Source organism: Dipodomys spectabilis, unplaced genomic scaffold, assembly GCF_019054845.1.
Source record: "Dipodomys spectabilis isolate Male_0828 unplaced genomic scaffold, ASM1905484v1 ptg000197l, whole genome shotgun sequence".
In the NCBI taxonomy this organism is placed as follows: Eukaryota; Metazoa; Chordata; class Mammalia; order Rodentia; family Heteromyidae; genus Dipodomys; species Dipodomys spectabilis.
In genome coordinates, this window is record NW_024870874.1 from 16,688,028 (window position 1) to 16,704,719 (window position 16,692).

Consider the following 16,692-nt stretch of genomic DNA (forward strand, 5'->3'; position numbering starts at 1 on the left):
AGGGGATTAAAGAGGGTTTAAAAGGGGATTAAACCAAAAACAAAAGACTAAACAGGTGGGAGGACATCTTAGGCCAAAGAGAGAGTAGCCCAAGTAAAAGGATAAGACAAAAAGTTTAGCTAGGTGAGTTGTAACTGGATTAGTGAATATAGAACTGGTGAGATGGGAAATGGCTCATGAAACCAGGCTGAAATATTGTCATGTGGTTATCTCTGTGCAGAGCCTGGTGTGGTGTGGACTCTCAGGGTGCACACCCGGCTCTTCTTCAGTCCTTCCTTACAGGATGGGATAAATGAGGTCATTTTTGGTTTTTATATGTGAAGCCTGTCATTTTTTTTTTTTGCCAGTCGTGGGGCCTGAACTCAGGGACTGGGCACTGTCTCTCAGCTGCTTTTTGCTCAAGGCTAGCACTCTACCACCTGAGCCACTTCCAGACTTTTCTGTTTCGAACCCAGGGCTTCATATATACTAGGCAAGCACTCTACCACTAAGCCTCCTTCCCAGCCCAAGCCTGTCATCTGCTTGAGTGGCAGGCTTGATGGGGAGGAATTCTTTTTTTTTTTTTTTAATTTTTTTTTTTGTGTCCAGTCATGGGGCCTGAACTCTGGGCCTGGGTGATGTCCCTCAGCTCTTCAGCTCAAGGCTAGCGCTCTACCACTTGAGCCATAGCGCCACTTCCGGCTTTTTTCTTTTTGCTTATGTGGTGCTGGGGAATCGAACCCAGGGCCTCAGGCATGCAAGGCAAGCGCTCTACCACTGAGCCACCTTCCCAGCCCCATGGGGAGGAATTCTTAAGTTTGCCTCTACCTGTGATCCATCTATGGAGCTAAGTTTCAGAATTGACCTCTGTGACCATGTCCATCTCCATCAAGTATCACAATTCTTACCAGAAACTGAGATATAGAGGAATCGTGATGCAGGGAATGGTCCAACCAAGGTGAATGAAATAGAGTATACATATAGGAGAAAAAGTGGGGGATAAGGGAGATGGGAACATAGGTTGCACGATTAAACATAAACTCTAGACTCATTCCAGACTGGTTGGTGTGGACTCATCCCCCAAATTTAATTAGGTAGTATGTAAAGAATGCTTGTCTATGGCAGGCAAGCATTTTATAAAGATTATCCTTCACAAGCTTGCAAGGCAAGTAACATTAAATAAATAACATCTTCAAAGTTATACATTTGGTAAATGGTGAGGGGAAGAGCTGGGGTTTGGGTTGTATCCACATTTTTTTTTCTGTGATAATATAGTATCCATTTTTGTAATTACATAAAAACTTGGGACACCAAACATCAAATCCAATCCATACATACCAGAGGACTGTTAGTGGAAATTCAGCCAAGATTCATCAGAAACTGAATAGAGATGGGGGTAGTTGCCAGTTGCCAGTGGGCAAGCCTGGCCAGCCTAAGACAAAAGGGAGAAATGGAGGCTGAGCTGGAAGGGTTGGGAGGGTAGAAATGGAACTTGGTACTGAATATTAAAAAGCATGACACACAAGGTCCTAGAGCAGTAAGGTGAGAAAAATCAACTTTTCTATCAAAGTAGGCTGCTTAAAAGTTCCTGCTTTGGCCTAGTGGCTTGGCTATTGTTGATTATTCTGCTAAGACAATATCAGCAAGTATAGAAAGGTAAAGAGGAAATGCTTCAGAATAAGGTTTTAGTCTTAATTGGCTGTTCCAGAAATAAGAGGATTTAAGACACACCCCATATTAAAGTAGCAGAGGGTGTAATTTTATCTCAAAGTCTTTTTTTTTTTTTTGTCGGTCGTGGGGCTTGAACTCTGGGCCTGGGCGCTGTCCCTCAGCTCTTCAGTTCAAGGCGAGCGCTCTACCACTTGAGCTACAGCGCCACTTCCGGTTTTCTGGTGGTTTATTGGAGATAGGAGTCTCATGGTCTCTCCTGCCCGGGCTGGCTTTGAACCGCGATCCTCAGATCTCAGCCTCTTGAGTAGCTAGGATTACAGGCGTGAGCCACCAGCGCCCGGCTCTCAAAGTCTTTTAATGGTTACTTTATGTAAATACATTCCACTCTCTTCAAACTAGCCAATTGTGAGTAGATTGTAAACATGAACTTAGCCAATTGGAGCAGAGAAGCAGGGCCTGCTGTGTTCAGGATAAAAAGGGAGCAGCTTGCTAGATTTTTGGCTGGTGGTGCACCCTATGTAAAAGTAAACCTTGTCTTGCTGAGTTCCTTTCAAGATAGTTTATTCCTATGAAACACCCTAACATCCCGGGCCATTTCTTTCTTTCTTTTTCTTTTTTTTGGTCCGGTCGTGGGGCCTGAACTCTGGGCCTGGGCACTGTCCCTCAGCTCTTCAGCTCAAGGCTAGCGCTCTACCACTTGAGCCACTGTGCCACTTCCGGCTTTTTTCTTTTTGCTTATGTGGTGCTGAGGAATCGAACCCAGGACCTCATGCATACAAACAAGCGTGCTACCACTGAGCCACCTTCCCAGCCCCACATCCTGAGCCATTAAGGTCCATGGCCAAGGGGTTGAGAGAAGGAGAATGTGTGGTTCTAGGGGCCATGCTCAACCATATACACATACATACATACATATATATATATATATACATATACATTAGGGTCAACCATATACACACATATATATGTATATACACATGTATATGTCTGTATGTGTATATATATCTATATCTATCTATCTATCTATCTATATATATATATGGGTCAACTGCTTTGAGACTGACGACTCATTTAATATATAGTAGCATAATGTTAGAATTGCACTTTCTTGTTTCAATTGCACTTTATTTCTTACAGTTAAACTGCCATAAGTGTGTATGTATAGGGAAATCATCTTATATAGAGAGTTCTGTGCTGTCTGCAGTTTGGACACCCTCTGGGAGTCTTGGAACATATTCTCTGTGGACATATAAGGACTACTTTAATAGTGAAATTAATTTAGTGGTTGGGAATAACATCAAAAAAACAATGAAATATTTCACATAGGGGAATTGTTTTTTAGTGTGTGTACAGTGAGTTGCAAGTCAAAATTGGTTTCTAACTGGGCCAGGCTAGAAAACAAAAGTCAGTGCTATAGAGTAGTTTTCTTTGGAGATTTCCCTTTATTCTGCTACCATCTATATTAGTGAGGGCAATTTTCTTTCTCTGTATTCCCAGTTGTCACATGCCAGTAATTAGTAAGTCTTCACCCACACTATAGGATGGATTAACTGTCTAGGTTAGTGAAAAGCTTGAATTAAATTATTATTTTAAAAGAGCTTCAAGTTTATTATTTTCAAATACAGTAAGGGGAAGCACCAACTGTAGACCCAGTACACAAAGGTGGGTTTTGCCTGGGTAAATAGACAAGAGTAATTTGACATTTCAAAGAAGTCTAAGAAACAGGCTAGCCTTGTTTAAATCCTAATTACCCTCTTTGTATGTAAAAAGATACTTCTAAAGCTTTCAAAACAACTGGTTCTTGTAAGTAGATAATTACTCCTCTTCCAATCTTGTTTACACTATTCAGAACTTCAGTGAACTCAATCCCCTGCTCCCCCCCATAGATAGTACAAAGGTTAACTTCAGCTAGCCCTTCCTCAAATTATCACAGATTTCTAATTAGTGAATTCTAAACAGGGTTTCCCTGTAACAATATGCCAAGGACCCATATGATGTGTTCTTTATTGCAATGTACAACATCTGACAGGTTTCCAAGTAACAGGCCACCTGGATATTCTCTATCTGTCAGGAACATGTGGTCAAAGAGGTGGATGAGCGGGTAAAGAGGAAACACAAATCAGGAACAAACTTTCAGGAGTGATGAGGAAAGACAGAAGAAAAATACCTATTTTCAAAAATGAATCATATAGTAAAGGCATCTTTTTTTGGAATAAATAATACCACATTTTAAAAGTTTACAGATAAAAATAGGAAATTACATTAAAAATTGTAGAGTAGAAGTTGTTAGAGTGACCTAGGGAAGATGGCAAAGAAAGGTACATTATAACTATACTTGTCCTCTTTTGAACAACCTCTTTTTGAACAGCTTTTCTTTTTGGTGCTGGGGACCTCCTTCATACTAACATTCACTGAGCAACTTACTTTGTGTTGTGAATTTCTACTCTATGCACAAAAAAAAAAATATGTGAAACATTTTTAAGGCAAAAAATTGTAATCCTGGGCAAAATTGTTTTCTAGTTCTTATCTCTTAGGCTTGATTTTTTTTCCCAGTCAGATCCTTACACTGCCTTATTACCAGGGTCCTGCTGTCTACAAATGGTCTTGTTTATTAGGGTCCTCTGTCACCATAAAGTTTCATATGTTCAAAATCTTGATTTAGCAGTGAAAACGCCAGGCAGGGAGCCAACTCTGCTACTAATTAGAATAAATCAAAAGATTTGGAGGGAGTAGGAGGACAAAAACCAGGTTCCAGAAAAGGGTCTATAGCCAGGGTTACTAAGACTGATTGGCAGGTCTGAGAGCTCAGTTAGAGAGGCAAAAAGCTTGGAGAAATGCCAGTGAGGGCCAGAGAACTTGTCTCCTTCCTGATTGCACTTCCTCACATACAGAAAGCATCTGGGGAGCCCCTGTTGATTGTTTTGTCCTCTCCCCCCCTCCTGCTCTAGCAGAACCTCATTTCCTTCTATCTTCCTTGTCCTCCTCTTACTCAAGAGATAGGTCCTGATTGCTCCAAGTCAATCATGATAGTGCTATTCCCCTTGGTAATGAGTAGTTCAAGCTGGTGATTGCCGTTTCATCCTAGGAAAGGAAGTTGAAGCTGGTGGGGACATGCTTCAAAAAGTTTCATCTTAAAAAGGTCATACAGAGAGGAGAAATGGCCTTTTATTTTTTGGTAGATGTCTCTAGCCTGCCTATGATGAGTACACCAGTGACAGCTAGCTAGTGTCCATGTCACATGACTGTGACAGAGTGGACATGCAAAAAAAGAGTAGGCCTTGAGCTGATAAATTAACAATTTCTGGAACCATTCTACTTTTGGAGTTCCTGTAGGTGAGATGATTTTTCATATTGTTTAAGCATTATCGGTTAGTTTTCCTGATACTTTACAACTGGCCTAAGATGACAGTGCTTTTTATTTTTTCTCTATGATTTATAAAATAGTTTATTTTGTCTGGGAATTGCTCTGTGATGCTTAAATTGTCAATGATGCAGCAGAGAAGGTCAGTTGTAGGACCTCCGCAGATACCCAAATCTGTGGATATTCAAGTTCTTTCTTGTTTGTACTGGGAATCATCCCTAGATTACTTGTAATGCTGAATACAATCTGAAAGCTATATAAGGGCTGGGAATGTGGCTTAGTGGTAGAGTGCATGTATGAAGCTCTGAGTTCAATTCTTCAGTATCACATAAACAGAAAAAGCCGGAAGTGGTAAGGTGCTAGCCTTGAGCAAATGAAGCTCAGGGACAGTGCCCAGGCTCTGAGTTCAAGCCTCAGCACTGGCAAAATAAACAAACAAATAAATAAATGCTATGTAAGTATCCATTATAATGTATTATTTAGGGAATAAATGACATGAAGAAAAGTCTGAAAATATTCAATATGTATACAATTTCCCTTTTCCCAGCAAGATTTGCTGAACTGGTTGATTCTGCAGATGTGGTACCAAAGAGTTAAAAGTGGCTTCGTTTCGAAGCAGTAACCCTTCTGTTGCTCATATTAACCTTGGGCCCACCTGAATTTCAGAAACCGTCTTGTTTGTGCTGAAACTGCTAAACCATAGATTACTTGAACAAAGCTACTCTGAAGTCAGGCCCCACTTTGTTCTATAGCTGGCCTTGGGTCCCCACAAACTTCAGGAGATGACCAAGCTGGCCCAAGATAAACAGACCACCAATTACTCCCTGCTAAGCTTTATCTGCTCTGGAATGTCCAGATGGCCCATTGAGACCCAGCCAGTTTGATAACTTCCTACTACCTCTTATCGCCTTGGAATGCCCTGCTGACGCCTCTGGTGGCTGTAAATTTGTCAGTCGGTGATTTTTTTTTCCCTTCTCCTTTTATAACTTTGTAGTTTTTGCCTTTATAAACCCTGTGACATTTCAGCTTGGGGCTCTCCTCCTAAGCTCCGCTGAGTCGGTGTGTAGGACGAGGCCCGAGCTGCAGCCCGCCTGAATAAAGCCTTGCTTTTGCATTTCGGAACGTCTGACTCTTGGTGGTCTTCTTGGTGGGGGTCCTGCGACAGGGGTACAGCAGTACTGGCTGATCTGGGTGAGTTGGATTCTTTTCATTGGAGCATTTTAATAGAGGAACAATAGCTGAGAGAAGGTCTTTATGAATGTGTTGAGCTTTTTTGGTGTTGACTGCCTCATCCCTTTTCTTGTCTGGGTGCCTCTTCTTCTCCTCAATGTCATGAATGCTGCTACAGTATGCTCCTGCCATCTCCCACTCATTTTACCTTGACCAGGTGTTGATCCTTCAATGGAACTTTTTTCCAAACTAAATCTCTTTTTGAGACTTTGGATTTTGATTAATAAAGAAATTAGGCCTTTGGGGTAGAGGGTGTCCACATTTCCTTTTAGGTAGATTAGCCACCAGGAGAAGCAGGTTATAACTGAAAGGAAAGCAGGAATCAGAAAGGCAGAGGGTCTGGAAGTTTTTCAAATCTCTAGTTTCAGTTCAATCCTGAGGCTCATGTGTTATCCATATCATGACATCATGGTGTCATGTTTCAGACTCTGTGACATGTCATTAGCAGATTTTACATTAAATTCCTTCATTTTCTTATGCTAGCTCTATTACTGTAAACAAAAGCAAGCAAACAACAACATTGACAGCAAAAACCAATCCTTAAAGTAGTAGTATATTGGTAAGTAACAATTGGTTCTGATTATTCTCAGCTCATATTTTGTAGACTTGTTGATTTTCCTGATATAAATGCACCCACTATCACTGATCTCAAGTTACCAAGGTGCCATCTACTGAATGTGGAGTTAAGGAGAGATACCATGCTTTGGCTCTGGTGAGCTGGTCTGAGATGGCTCCAGCACACTACTGTCTAAAGAACACAGCACATAACATACTTCTCAGTTCACAGAAGGTTCAGGGACATGTGCCGATGTCTGCTGAGTTAGGAATTCCGGTATACAAATCTTTTAATTAGTTTCAAATGTGCAAGGTCTTAGACCTTGGGGAGTAGAGGATGTGGGATTAAGATTTTAAATCATATTGAAAAAATGCTCTTTGGGGATAATAATGCTTTCTTGTGTATTGGGAATTTGAGGGGGGTGGAGGGTTTGGACTGGGGAAGGAAAAGAAGTTGGGAATGGAGCTGGGATGAGTGGAAGGAGGCCTGAGTGAAGGCAGGCTTCAGGCCTTGACCGAAAGGAGAGCTCACCTTCTTTGGTGAGGATTAGTTTCAAATGCCTAGATATCTGTGTATATTGGTGTTTGTACTTTTATTAGAATTTAGTCCTTGACATTTATTTATATATGGAATGTGTTGATGTTACTGATAAGAAGAATAGATCTTACAAACTTAGCTCACTTGAGACCAAGCTGGAAATCATTAAAAATGTTGGAAGATTCCATTTTAGCATCAATCATATATTTGGACTTAAGCCTGTTGACTGCATTCATTTGTGAAACAAGGATCAAAATTCAAGAACACATAGAAAATACTGAAGAATATATTCTCGAAGGATAGATCTAAAGGCAGTGTGAACTAATTTCTTATATGAAAATTAATTCCAGGTGGAAAGAAATTGAGATATAATACAAGGAAATTATAAGAGTACTAGGGAAGAAAAAAAAACTAGCAAAAAGGTTTTCTAATCGAATTCAAAAGGAAGTCTTTTCCAAGCATAATATAAATAAAATCCAGAAGCCTCAAAGGAAAAGACTGATACTTGGATTCCATGACAATATTTAAACCTTTGCAGAGAGAACAAAATAATACTCAGTAAATAAAGTAAAAAGACAAACTGGGGGAAAATTTTTGGAACCCAATGAGCCTTAACAATAAGATAAAGCCAAAAAGCTTCATTAAAAATTGAATATATGAATAGAAAGTTCACAGAATGTGAATTCCAAATGACTAGTAGAAATATTAAACAAAGATGCTCAACTTCACAGATAAAGAAATACAAAGGAGGGGCTGGGAAGGTGGCTCAGTGGTAGAGCGCTTGCCTTACATGCATGAGGACCTGGGTTCCATTCCTCAGCACCACATAAGCAAAAAGAAGAAAGCCGGAAGTGGCACTGTGGCTCAAGTGGTAGAGTGCTAGCTTTGAGCTGAAGAGCTGAGGGACAGCACCCAGGCCCAGAGTTCAGGCCCCACGACCGGGCCCCCCCCCCCTCAAAAAAAAAAAAAAAGAGATACAAAGGGAAAAAAATGAAAAAGTTTTCTTATTTTAGATTGGTGTGCACCCAATTTTTTCTGATACTAATATTAGGAAGATGTGAGAAGTAGATTCTTTGAAAAGCAATGTTGGTGACAAAATGGCTACAATTTCTTTGGAGGGCAATCTGGGAATATTAGAAATGTTTACTATATAGCCAGAAATTCCATTTTATAGAATTTGTCCAGCAGAAATAACCTTATAAGTGGATAAAAGCATAGATAACATACCTAAGGATATCACTATAGTTTTGTCTGTGTTTAGGTTTCTAGTTTCTCAGAATCTGCTTTTATTTATTTATTTATTTTTCCTGGTCCTGGGGCTTGAACTCTAGGTCTGGGCGCTGTTCCTGAGCACTTTTGCTCAAGGCTAGCGCTCTATTACTTGAGCTACAGCGCCACTTCCAGCTTTTTTTTTGTGATTAATTGGATATTGAGTCTCACAGACTTTCTGTCTGGGCTAGCTTTGAAGTGTGTTCCTGAGATCTCAGCCTCTTGAGTAGCTTGGATTACAGGCGTGAGCCACTGGCACACAGCAGAATCTGCTTTTTAAAAATAACACTTTCATTGTGCTGTTTTCTGATTAGAAGCACTCAAGTGCACTGTAAGATATTCAAATAACAGTTTTGTTAAAGTGGAAAGAGAATTTTACTATCCAAGATAATTACTACTAACAGCATGCATATTATTTCCATACCATTTTTATGCATAAATACATGTAATAATCTGAACTCTTGCTTTACAAAACTAGGAACCAAATAGATTCAGATAAATATTTGAGATGTAATTTTCCACATTCTAACTCTAGCCACTTGCTATCCAAAACTTAGAAATTGGATGTTGAGAAAATTTAATATTAAATATAATCTGAATTCACTGCCTAAATTTTAACCATTACTGTCTCAATTTGGAAATAAATCGATTTTGAAAGGGATAATTGCATATTTTTTCTTTCAAATGTTAAATTGTAGCAAACATTGTTCAATAACATGCCTTATTTTTTTGCTTCTAGATATATGATAGACATCATTTCCTATTAGCTCATAAAGGTCTTTCTCATTTCTTTTTGTTTGCTTTTTTCTTTTCTTTCTCTTTCCTTTTTGCTCTTCCCTTTTCACTTCCCTGTTCTCTCTCTCTCTCTTTCTCTCCCTCTCTCTCTCTCTCTTCCTCTCTCCCTCTCTCTCTCTCTCTTTCTCTCTCTCTCCCCCGTACCCCCGTCTCTCCCTTGAGTCGCTGTCTCATAACGTAGCCCAGGCTGGCCTGGAACTTGTGATGCACCTGCCCAAGTAATGGGATACATGTGTGCAATCACTATGCCTTGTATGTCACAAATTCCTTTAAAATATTTTGATTAGGATACATTAGTTGTACAACATTAGTTGTACATTCATTGTGACATTTCCATATATGCATACAATGTGTCTTATCAGCCTTACTCCCTCTGCCACTCTCTCTCATCCTACTCATCTCCCTTCTTAAAAGTGTTGCAGCTGTCCCAGGCACCGGTGGCTCCCACCTGTAATCCTGGCTACTCAGGAAGCTGAGATCTGAGGATCTCAGTTCAAAGCCAGCCTGGGCAGGAATGTCCCTGAGACTCTTATCTCCAATTAACCACCAGAAAACCGGAAATGGCGCTGTGGCTCAAGTGGTAGAGGGCTCACTTTGAGCTGAAGAGCTGAGGGACAGCACCCAGAGATCAAGCCCCACAACTGATTTAAAAAAAAAAAGTCAGGCCCAGAGTTCAAGCCCCATGACCGACAAAAAAAAAGAAGTATTGCAGCTGGTTTCACTGCTCTATTTTCGCATAGGCATATTTACCCTGCTGACAGCAGAGCCTTTTTTATTGCTGCGTCATTAATTTTTGTAGTGTATACTTTATTTTTTTCAGTGTCTAGTAATTGTACCAAGTGGTTTTACCATAGTATTTGAATTGTATATGTTATATTCTAATCAGAATAACCCTTGCATTGTTTTCTCTTTACTCCTGTACTATTCATAATCTTTCCTCATGCATGTCCTATTTTGTTTTTCTTTTTGGTACCAGTACTGTGGCTTGAACTCAGGGTTCTGTCCTTTAGCTTTTATGCTCAAGGCTGACATTCCACTTGAGTCACATCTCCACTTTCAGCTTTAGCTGGTTAATTGGAGATAAGAGTCTCATGAACTCTCCTGCCTGGGCTGTCTTTGAATTGTGATTCTCAGTCTCCGGAGTAGCTAGGATTACAGTTGTGAACCACTTGCACCCAGTCCAGGGTGTGTGTGTGGGGTGGGGGGGGGGGGTGCAGGAGGAGGGCGGGAGGGTCCTTGGGATTTGAACTCTGGGTCTGGGTACTGTCCCTAAGGTTTTCTAGCTCAAGGCTAACATTCTACCACTTGAGCCCCAGCTCTACTTCTGGCTTTTTTGGGTAGTTAATTGGAGGTAAGAGTCTCACAGACTTTTCTGCCCAGGCTGGCTTTGAACCATGATTCTCAGATCTCAGCCTCCTGAGTAGCTAGGATTACAGGTGTGGACTGCCAATGCCCAGCCCACTTCCTGGTTTAATTCTTAATAAGCATCATGATTACTTTTGTAACTGAGATAAGATTTTGTTTAACTCAGGTTGAAATTAAAGATTGTTTATTAGCTTGAGAAATAACTACCTCACCCTATTATATCAGTTATGTCTAGAATTTACTTTTTACAGTTTAGACTTTTTTTACCCTCTTCTCAGAACTTGTTATGTATGTTAGGAGAATGTTTGTTTAATCATATATACTTTTGTCTATACTAGTGATATCTAATAGGAATGTATTGAGAAACACTTATGTAATTTAAAATTTTCTAGTAACTACAAGTTAAACAAGGTAGAAAGGATAGGTCAATTAATTTTAATAATATATCTTATTAACCCAGTATATCTAAATATTATGAGATATAAAAATATTGATGAGCTATTTAAAATTGCATTTTCTACACTCAGTCTTTAAAATCTGGTGTGTGTATTTAACACTTAACAAAAGGTTTTGATTTGGCTGCTAAATTTTCAACACTTAATAGTCCTGAGGCTGGGGAGGTGGCTCAGTGGTAGAATACTTGCCTTGCATGCATGAGACCCTGGATTTGATTCCACAGCACCACAAAAAGAAAAAGCCAGAAGTAGCACTGTGGCTTAAGTGGTAGAGTGCTAGCCTTGAGCTGAAGAGCTCTGGGACAGTGCCCATGCCCAGAGTTCAACTCTCATGACAGACAAAAAAAAAAAAAAAGATCCTCCCAACATGACAAAGTACTTTTTTTTTTGTCAGTCATGGGGCTTGAACTCTGGGCCTGGGCACTGTCCCTCAGCTCTTCAGCTCAAGGAGAATGCTCTACCACTTGAGCCATAGTGCCACTTCTGGTTTACTGAGTGGTTTATTGGAGATAAGAGTCTCACAGGTTTCTTGCTCAGGCTGGCTTTGAAATTCGATCCTCAGATCTCAGCCTCCTGAGTAGCTAGAATTACAGGCGTACCAGCACCTGGTGATGAAGTACTTTTAAAGAACAGATATTTTACACTGCTTCAGTTTTAAATTTTAAGTTAGTGCTAAGATTAAAAAAAAAAAAAAAATTAGTGCCTCAGTCAGACCTTTCAAGAGCTCAATAGCCACATGTGGCCAGTGGTTGCAAGACCAAATAGTAAAAGCAGAACATTCTCCCTGGACTGTGCTGGTCTAGACATGAGTTCTAAGCAGATAAAAATCTGTCTTTCTCATCTTGAGAAATATCTAACTGAACTGCACATGGTAGATTCCATAAATAAGGAATCCACTCTTGGGTCCTGGAATGGAGGAGTCATCATGAATGGGTAGCTGGTGAGAGGTGATTTACCTCCTCCTGGATGGAACAATTATTGTACTTAGAGGTCTTTTGAGTTGGCTGTTGCACACAGCAAATGACTTGTGGAGGATATATGTTTGCTCTTTTCAACTGACTTAATATAAAAGCAGAGAATTTGCCAGGCTCTGAGGGCTCACTCCTGTAATCCTAGCTACTCAGGAGGCTGAGTCTCAGGATCGTTGTCCAAAGCCAGCAGGGGCAGGAAAGTCCATGAGATTCTTTTTTTTTTTTTCTTGCCAGTCATGTGGCCTGAACTCGGCCTGGACACTGTCCCTCAGCTCTTCAGCTCAAGACTAGCACTCTATGACTTGAGCCACAGCACCACTTCTGGCTTTTTCTGCTTATGTGGTGCTGAGGAATGGAACCCAGGGCCTCATGCATGCAAGGCAAGCACTCTACCACTGAACCACCTTCCCAGCCCTGGGATTCTGGTCTCCAATGAACCACCAAAAAGCCAGAAATGGAGCTGTGGCTCAAGTGGTAGAGCTCTAGCCCTGAATGAAGAAGCTAGGCCCTGAGTTTGAGCCCCAGTACTGGCAAATAAACAAAACAGAACAACCCTTATAGAATTTGAGTAATGAACACTTAGGCTGACACAAGGCAAAGGCTGACTTGGGAAAAAGGCAGGAGGAGGCTGCACTGACAGTGGTTGTCTTTGGAGGAAGAAGGGGGCAGCAGAGAGCCACCAGGCTGGTATGCTATGGGGATAACCAAAGGGCAGGGCAATGAAGAAGACAGTAAGGATGAAACCAAATCAAGAGCTCACATCAAGAGGAAAGCCAGGCTACAAAGCACAGTGGCAAGAGAGAGGCCAAATCAGGAGAGGATAAGAGTATCCTACCCAGGAAGATGTTGAGAATCTATTGTTTTCCTTATCACATCAATAGGTTTGGTGTTTTCTTTACTTAAATTACAAACAAGAGGAAGATACTTATATTGTTTGTGCAAGGAAATTGTAATACTTGAAGATATAATGGGGATGGAAAAGATGGGGAGAACTGTGTAAGGGTGACAATGACCAAGATGCATTGTACTTATAAACTGATGTGCTGAATTGAAACCCCTTTGTACAACCACTTAAAGATAAATAAATGAATAAATAAATAATGTGTTAAAAAATAGACAAAAGTAAGGGCAGATGGTGATCCCATAGGCACATATTTTTAATAATAATACTTTAAGCCAGGTGCTGATGGCTCACGCCTGTAATCCTATCTACTCAGGAAGCTTCCTTCTGAGAATTGTGATCCAAAGCCAGCTCAGGCAGGGGCTCAGGGACAGCACACAGAACCTGAGTTCAAGCCCTAGGATGGTAACAACAACAACAAAAGATTAAATTGTTTAAAAAAAACTAGTTTTGGTGATTTATCTAGCCAAATCAGTGCACTTCCTTCTGATATAGCTATCGTTGTAAATATATGCTTTGTTTTATAACCTGCTCTTTAAAAAACCTTAATATTCTGCAAGCTTCTATTTGAATCTAAAAAACATAGTGTTTTAACACAAAATTTTGAAAAATGTAGTGGTAGGGATGGATCTACAATGTGCAAATTAATCGCATACTCTACCATTAGAGCTATATCATTATACTTGAACACTTTGTTTGTTTTGTTTTTCTGCAGGTCCTGAGGCTTAAATTTAGAGCCTGGATGCTGTCTGTGAGCTTTTTTTTGCTCAAGGCTAGTGTTTTATCGCTTGAGCCATAGCTCCACTTCTGGCTTTTTTAGTAGTTTATTGTAGATTAGTGTGTCACAGTCTTCTGGGTAGGGACAGGAGGGAAAAACTGGGAGAAAGCGACAGAAGGGGAGTCATTGTTCAAAAAGAATTGTACGCATTACTCATTACCTCATTCATGTAACTATAACCCCTCTGTTTATCAACTACAATAACAAAAACAACAAAAAATGTAATAGGCTTTTCTGTTCAGGTTGGCTTCAAACTGTGATTGTCAGATCTCAGCCTCTGAGTAGCTAGGATTACAGGTGTGAGCCACTGGTACCCGGCCCTGTACACCTTTTTAATATTTCATTCATCTTTGGTAAGATGAACTCATGCTATAGATTTACTCTGCCTGACTTTACCAATTACCAGTTAGAAGACATTATGATTTTTCTATGTTTTCAAATTATTTTAAGCACTATAAATCTTACGTAGATTTTTGTGTATTTTCTTTTTTAAAATTAAAAAATTATTTTATTATACATCTGCTGTACAGAGAGGTTAAGGTTACATGAGTAAGGTAATAGTTTTTGTGCATTTTCAAAGATGATTTCATTAGAACAAATTTCTTAAAGTGAGATGATAGGGCATGGAAGTGTTTGATTTGCATTGCCAAACTCTGCTCTTGGACAGGTTGTAATTGGATACACTTTTTCCTTAGTGCTCATTTCCCTAAATCATCACCAATTATGGATAAGTATAGACTTATATCAGAGAAATGAACAAAAACACAATGAAACAAAACCTAACAAGTTTACTAATTCAGTTGGTGGAAAAAAAGTGGCATCTTATTTTTAAAAACAGCCATTTGTTTTTGAGTCGAGGTCTTACTACTTAGCCCACGTTGGTCTCAAACTCACAATCCTCGTGGCTCTGTTTCCTGAATGCTGGGATTACAGGTGTGTATCACCACACATAGCTCTAAAATGAGCATTTCTTTGATAATTATAGATGATAAACTATTCCTCCCCCCACTTCCCCATACTGGGATTAGAATCCAGTCTCTTTAGTGACAGGCAAATGCTTTATACCCAAGAATTGACCTTTTTTTTAGTTTTTAAAAATGTTTGCTTATATTCTCTCTGTGTGTGTCCTGCCTCTTTTTCAATTTGTCCACTATTTTTATTCATCCAAAGATTCTTTGCAATCTTGTAGAGACTCTAATTGTTCACCCTATAATAAGGATATTAATTCTTTCTCCTACATGCTGCAAATATTACTCCTATACATTGTTTGCTTTTCCATTGGTTTTTGGGTGGAGTTTTTAAAAAAGATCTTAGGTTTTAAAATAAACTTTCTATTTCAATATCATTTTCAGAATAACTTTAGATTTACAGAAAAGTTATCCAGATGGTAGAGAGAGCCCCTGTATACATTTGCCCAATTTCTCCTGACATTAACATTGTGTTTATAAGCTCATGCTTCATTTGTCAAAATAAACGGAACTCCCATATGGTTTTAAAGGTGCTGCAGAGGCTCAAGCAGCTCTGATAGGATGCTCATTTTCTGCAGTGGGGAAAATTTTTGATTATTTGGAGCACATTTTTCTCCTCACAAAACCCAGGATTTTGTGCATTACTGGTCAAAGCATTAAAGTGTATTTTTTTGTGAAATATTACTAAGTTTATTTGTAAAATTCATTTTTTTTTTTTACTGTGAATAACCATGTTTTGATGGGCAAAAGCATCCAGAAGTTTGATTCTGAAGAGCTTTGGAGTCTGGAAAGTATACTGAAAGGTTTAATTGTGGCCATGTCTACTGCTGTCTCATATAGTATCCTTCTTGCCCTGTAGTTAGGCTAGCTCACCTTCTGGGGTTAAAGGGCAGAATCGTGAAAAGTGTGCCTAATGTCACCCTCACAGGAAGCATTAGAGCCATTAGAGCACTTTTCTAAAACAGGATATCATCTTTCTCTTTCTAAATTATAGCGTCCCCTGGGAAGGGCTGATAAGGAAGAATGTGGTTTAAAATGGTCTTTCCCTAGAGTTGCATAGAAAAACCTGGGGGTAATGGGGATACTGTGGAGTGTCAGAACTGGCAACCAGGGCCTCAGAAGGGAACCTTAGTGTTTGCTCTACCTCAGAGCAGCCTGGGCGCTTTGTGTAAACCTCATTTCTTTATTCCCCAAAGCAAGGGGGCTTTAAGGATCTCATTCCAGCTGGATATTTTCTCTTAGAAACAGATTTTATTGGGGATGATGGATATGTGTTATGTGATATTGATTGTGGTGATCATTTCATCATGGGTATATACCCACGTCAAAACTTATAAAATTTAAAATACACGTGGTTTATTATATGTCATGTTTAGTTTGGTGCAACTTTAAAAAAAAAAACAGATTTTAGGGTGGGGTATGATGGTATATGCCTCCAGTCCCAGCTACACAGGAGGGACTGGTATGAGGATCATTGTCTTGAGACTGGTCCAAGACCTTATCCAAAAACAAAACAAAGCAAAACAAACTCTAAAAGCCAAAAAGACTGGAAGTATGGATCAAGTGGTGGAGGTCCTTCCTAGCTAGTGTAAAATGTAGAGTTCAAATCCCAGTACAGCCCAAATAAAAAAACAGAACTCCACAGTTTTCATCCAGCTAATAATCTATTGGGTAAGGATCATTTTTAGTGGTAGGAATACAACTATGGGGACTTCCTGGAGTTTTCCCTACAACTTCCTGTTAAGGCTGTACTTCTATTTACTTTTGAATATATCAGGGCTACAGGTGTGATTCAAGTGGTAGAGCACCACCTACCTAACAAGTGTGAAGTCATGAGTTGGAACTCCAGTACCTCC